The sequence below is a fragment of the Pygoscelis adeliae genome, unplaced genomic scaffold, assembly GCF_000699105.1.
Source record: "Pygoscelis adeliae isolate BGI_AS28 unplaced genomic scaffold, ASM69910v1 Scaffold114, whole genome shotgun sequence".
NCBI classification, from domain to species: Eukaryota; Metazoa; Chordata; class Aves; order Sphenisciformes; family Spheniscidae; genus Pygoscelis; species Pygoscelis adeliae.
The window spans coordinates 4,197,031-4,202,005 of NW_008824587.1; the positions used below are offsets into that span (position 1 = coordinate 4,197,031).

Here is a 4,975-nt window from a genome sequence, read left to right on the forward strand (position 1 = left end):
TCCTTGGCTAGTGTAAGCACTACCTAGCAACAACTAAAACATGGGTGCCTTATCAATTTTGTTTCCATCCTAAATCCAAAACACAGCACTGTACCAGCTACTAGGAAGGAAACTAACTCTATCCCTGCTGAAACCAGGACACCGTGCCACAAGCATGACCCTCCGCTCCCTCTTTCCCCACCGGCGGTTGGGGTTGACGTGCCGGCACCGCGGTGGGGAGCGCACCACCAAGCGTGGGTGGTTGCATTGGACCGAGCAAACTGCGGAGGAGCTGCCCGCAGCCTGCAGGAGAAATGGTGTGGGGACACGGTGTGGCGATAAGGAGGGCTTTTCTGCGCCCTTTTCATTTACCAATCAGTGGTGCTGGTGCACAGCGTTCCCCAACGCAAACAGTTTGTCCAGGATGGGGTAACCGCGTCGGCGGGAGGGGGCAGTGCCGCTTGGATGGGGTGCTGAACCAGGACGGTGCGGGACACATTGAAAAAAAACTGCCGGACAATCTGGAAAACTCAGTCTCCTCCTTCGTGCTTGGGTTTCCACGCCTGTAAAGCAGGAACAGTGGTGCTGATCTCCTGTGTGATTTCTGTGGGGTACGCGGGTGACAGCCAGCATGAAACGGGCTGATACTACTACTGAGAATATTATTTATTAATAGATTTTATTAGTTAGGGCAATGCTAGGACTTAAGGTGCAAACACTCTTGCCACAAAAGTGGGAAATTTTCCTCTTCAAAATACTTTAGTTTGGGAGTGTTTCTGTGGCAAGGAGAGCAAACCTCATCACCCATGTATGTCCCTCTTCTGCTTACTCTATACCACGATCGTTGCCGTGTCCTGTGTGTTTACTCAAGAGCTCTACAGAAGGTGCCTCTGGTATGGGACAGCCTGAATCCCTTCGAGGAGGAGTGTGTGGATTGAGCTGCAGGGAGAGGAAAGGGAGTTACTGGTTCTTCCATCTGCTGGGATCTTGTAACCAGAAGACGCGGCACTTGGCCTTGTAGTGCCTAGATGCTCAGAGTCACTCTGGAGGCTACAGTCTCGCAGCCTTTGCTGGAGTAGAGTCTTTCTTCGCTGGGGTAGTCAGTCGTTGCCAAGGCAATCTCTGCAACGAGGTCTTCATCCTCAGGATGCCCTTGCACGCACAGCTCCTCCCAGACACACGCTCTCCCATGTTTATATTTGAGAGGAAGGAAAGGGATGAAATAGTCAGTCAGGTTCTTCTGGGTCAGTTGACTGTGAAAGAAACCGCCTGGAAGAGAGAATAGGGAGCTTTACCATCGGAGTGCTGCAGAGGCCAGCGTGTTGCTGCACGTGTCATGGATCATTTTGCAGAAGACCTCAGCAGTCCTGGGACTGAGCCCTAAGCCCAGAGGTACTCACTGTTTCTGTTCCTGAAAACTTCCTCTGAGAGCAGAGACTGGAGCTTCTTCACAGGAATGTCTTCTCTTCAGCCTTCTCTAGTAATCCAGAGCAATCTCTGTTATCTTATCTCCGCCTGCATTGCTGTTAGGAAAAGAGATTCACTGGCTCATTAGAGCTGTATCTTTGCCATCTTTATTGCTCAGATCTAGGCAGTGGTTTAAGTCACTCTGTGTGAATCTGCAGCGGAGTGGAGGTGACGTGTCCCTACATGTGGGTGCTGCCCAGCGAGGGGAAGTGACAAGGACCACACTATCTCCCAAATGACAGCAGCGTCTGATGGTATTGAGCGCTCCTCTGGCACAGTGGCTTGAACAACGGCGTTGGTCATTGCAGCAGAGCAGGGGGATTGGTCACACAGCCAGGTGTTGGCGAGAGGCTCTCTAACAAGCTGCTACTCACTGTGGTAATTGCTGCCTCAAGCTGAAATAGGTAGCTGGCCACGTGTTTGAATGCAATGGCGTGCTGAGAGGTACACCAGCCCAAAGGTTGGGGTTTGGGCTTGCTTCAGTCATGTCACATGAAAAGAGCTGGGATGAACCTCAGCAAAGGGATTTCCCAGGAATAATACCTGGAGGAATTGTGCTCCCTTGATCTGTGCATGCAAGTGGCCTTCAATAGGTGAGTTCTTCCCTCTCTGCATCTAAAGAGCTCCATAGGGTAGTCCCACTGTCCTGGTTTCGGCAGGGATAGAGTTAATTTCTTTCCTAGTAGCTGGTACAGTGCTGTGTTTTGGATTTAGGGTGAGAACAATGTTGATAACACACCGATGTTTTAGTTGTTGCTAGGTAGTGTTTACACTAGTCAAGGACTTTTCAGCTTCCCATGCTCTGCCGACTGAGAAGGCTGGAGGGGCACAAGGAGCTGGGAGGGGGCACAGCCAGGACAGCTGACCCAAACTGGCCAGAGGGACATTCCATGCCATGGGACGTCATGCTCAGTATATAAAGCTGGGGGAAGAAGAAGGAAGGGAGGGATGTTTGGAGTGATGGCGTTTGTCTTCCCAAGTCACCGTTACGGGTGATGGAGCCCTGCTTTCCTGGGGATGGCTGAACACCTGCCTGCCGACGGGAAGGAGCGAATTAATTCCTTGTTTTGCTTTGCTTGCGTGCGCGGCTTTTGCTTTACCTGTTAAACTGTCTTTATCTCAACCCACGAGTTTTCTCACTTTTACCCTTCCGATTCTCTCCCCCATCCCACTGGGGGGGAGTGAGCGAGCGGCTGGGTGGTGATTAGTTGCCGGCTGAGGTTAAACCACGACACCCACCCATCTTACAGAGAACTTTCTGCCTAACAGTAGTGTTACAGAGCTGGAGAAAACATATTTACTGACCACTGTGGAAGTGGCATGTCCAGTACTTTTGAAAGCCACCATAGATACCTGTGCATTTCCCATTGAGGAATGGGAGCCTTTTTAGCCCTGGAACAGCTGACTTCTCTTTGTAGTGCTGAATAGCTCGGATCTTCCAGCTGACACGATGGCTGGGCCTGTTCGTTGACAACATGCTGTAAAGACAGACAGCGAGGGACCCCGAGCTGCTCAGCCACCCTGCGGTCAGCTACAAACCTGTCAGCAATTGTTACTCCCTTTTTCTCTGCAGATCCTGTGGGACTGTAATTCCCTTTTCGCCTTTGGCTTTCCTTTCTTCAGAAAGAGGAAGATCGCCTTGCCATAATAAATGCCATCAATCTCTTCGTCGTAGCCAAGGAATGGCATGATAGAGTCTATCAGGCCATGTGGCATCTGATCCATTTCAGAGGAGATAAAAAGGGACCTTGGACAGGCACTGACATTGCCCCGAATCCAATTCTGCAGCTGCTCCTGTGAGAAGAGGCAAAATTACCTGGGATTTGCACTCACAATTGCAGACAAATTGAAGAAAGTGAGATAAAGCTGGAAGTACCTTACAGAGATGGGCATGTGAAAGGTGTGGGAAATGCAGTACTGTGCTGAAGTGGCGCACAAACCTCCTTCTTGGTATATTAAGCTGAGAGAGGTTCTCTGCAACGATACTGCTGACAAACGATTTGCCTGTTCCAGTCCAGCCGTGGAAAGACATCACCAGGGGCTTCCTGGGCCATCTGGAGTACATATTTGCACTCAGAACTCTCAGAACTATCTGGATAGCAAGATGCTGGCCAAAGACTTTTCACTCCAAATCCATTTTTATAACTGAAGGAATGAGGGGACAGAAAGGGCAGAAAATGCCATATTATTCCTCCCTTTTGTTTTGGTTGCAGCTGAATGACCGGAGAACAAACGTTCTCTGCTCTCCAGCCGTGACAAGACTGTGAATCAGCAGAGAATCCAACTGAGGAGCAGACTCATGAATCAGACTCTCGATGGCATTTATGGGAACCAAGCAGTTTGTATGAGATAGGCAGGAGGCCCAGCAGTATTGTGGCTACTGCCTTCTATAAAGTCCTGGGATGGGATCTAATGTATTTGCAGAGACTTGTTCACTGCATGTGCTAAATTCTTGTTAACTGTTTTTGTGGCATCTAGCATACCTCGCATTTATAGAAAAATGTGCTTCTGTTGCTATATCAAGTTCTCTTTAAAAAGTACCACAACTGGTGTTTCAGTGGCTAAAGTACTAGAAAACAGCCTGTTTGTAAGCAGCCGAATCCAGAGCTGTTAGGAAGCGACATACTGAAGTACCTGGAGGCACGCAGGTCTCCAACAGCTGAGGATTTGTTTTGAAATCTGCATCCCAGCTCTGAAATTAAACGATATGTGTAATCCCATGATAAAGGGAAGGGGGGTTTCCAGGTGGCAGGATTGGGAGTTTTTGGTTAAAGGTTGCATAAGCTCTTTTTCAGACCACGTGCTAGTTCCCTGCAGGGAGAGTGAAACAACCCTTTCTTCCCTTTTCACCGAGGACTGACAGCCTGCTTGTCTCAGGGAAGTGAAGCAGCATGTTTTGAACCTAGACCTACCACTAACTGCTGCTCATTTGACATGTATTACAGGCAACCACCAACTGGGGTGTGGGATGCCACTGGGGTGTCCTTCTCAAGAAGATGCGGGATTATATCGTTAGCTCTTAGCCTTGAATTCACCTCCAGAATTTTGCCTGCTTCTGCCAATATAAACCAAGACACCAGCATGGAAAATGCTCCAGTACTTTCATGACAAGCAGGGTACATGACCACTTGTGGGATAAGCAATTTTAGGTTAGTACAGCCTTTGCCTTCTAAAGCCACTGTGGGCGGTAACTCTTATCTTTCCACAACCACCCCAAAGGAGGCTGGCATTAAAAAGGAAGCCCTCACCACCCTGGGAAGGACCATCAGCTGGTCCCACTGACAACTTGGCTCAAGGTGCCCTTGCCACTGCCCTACCTGGTAAGTTCAGCGTGTCCTTCATATTGCAGCACTCCAGGAGACTGCACTTGAGCCGGGGGTGAGGGGAGAGGAGCTGCCAAGCGACAGCAGCACCACCCATGAAGATTGAAGTGCTAAGAGGGTCCAAACCTGGCGTCAAAGTGGGCGCAAGAATAAAGAATACAGCAGCATTCAGAAGCTTCATGGTGGGAACTGAAAGCCAGGCTCAG

At 49.6% G+C, this 4,975-nt stretch overlaps 1 pseudogene; it reads right to left on the minus strand.

The window, feature by feature from the left end:
- Positions 1-1,003: 1,003 nt before the first annotated feature.
- On the minus strand, positions 1,004-4,950 carry LOC103915290 (annotated as a pseudogene).
- Positions 4,951-4,975: the final 25 nt, after the last annotated feature.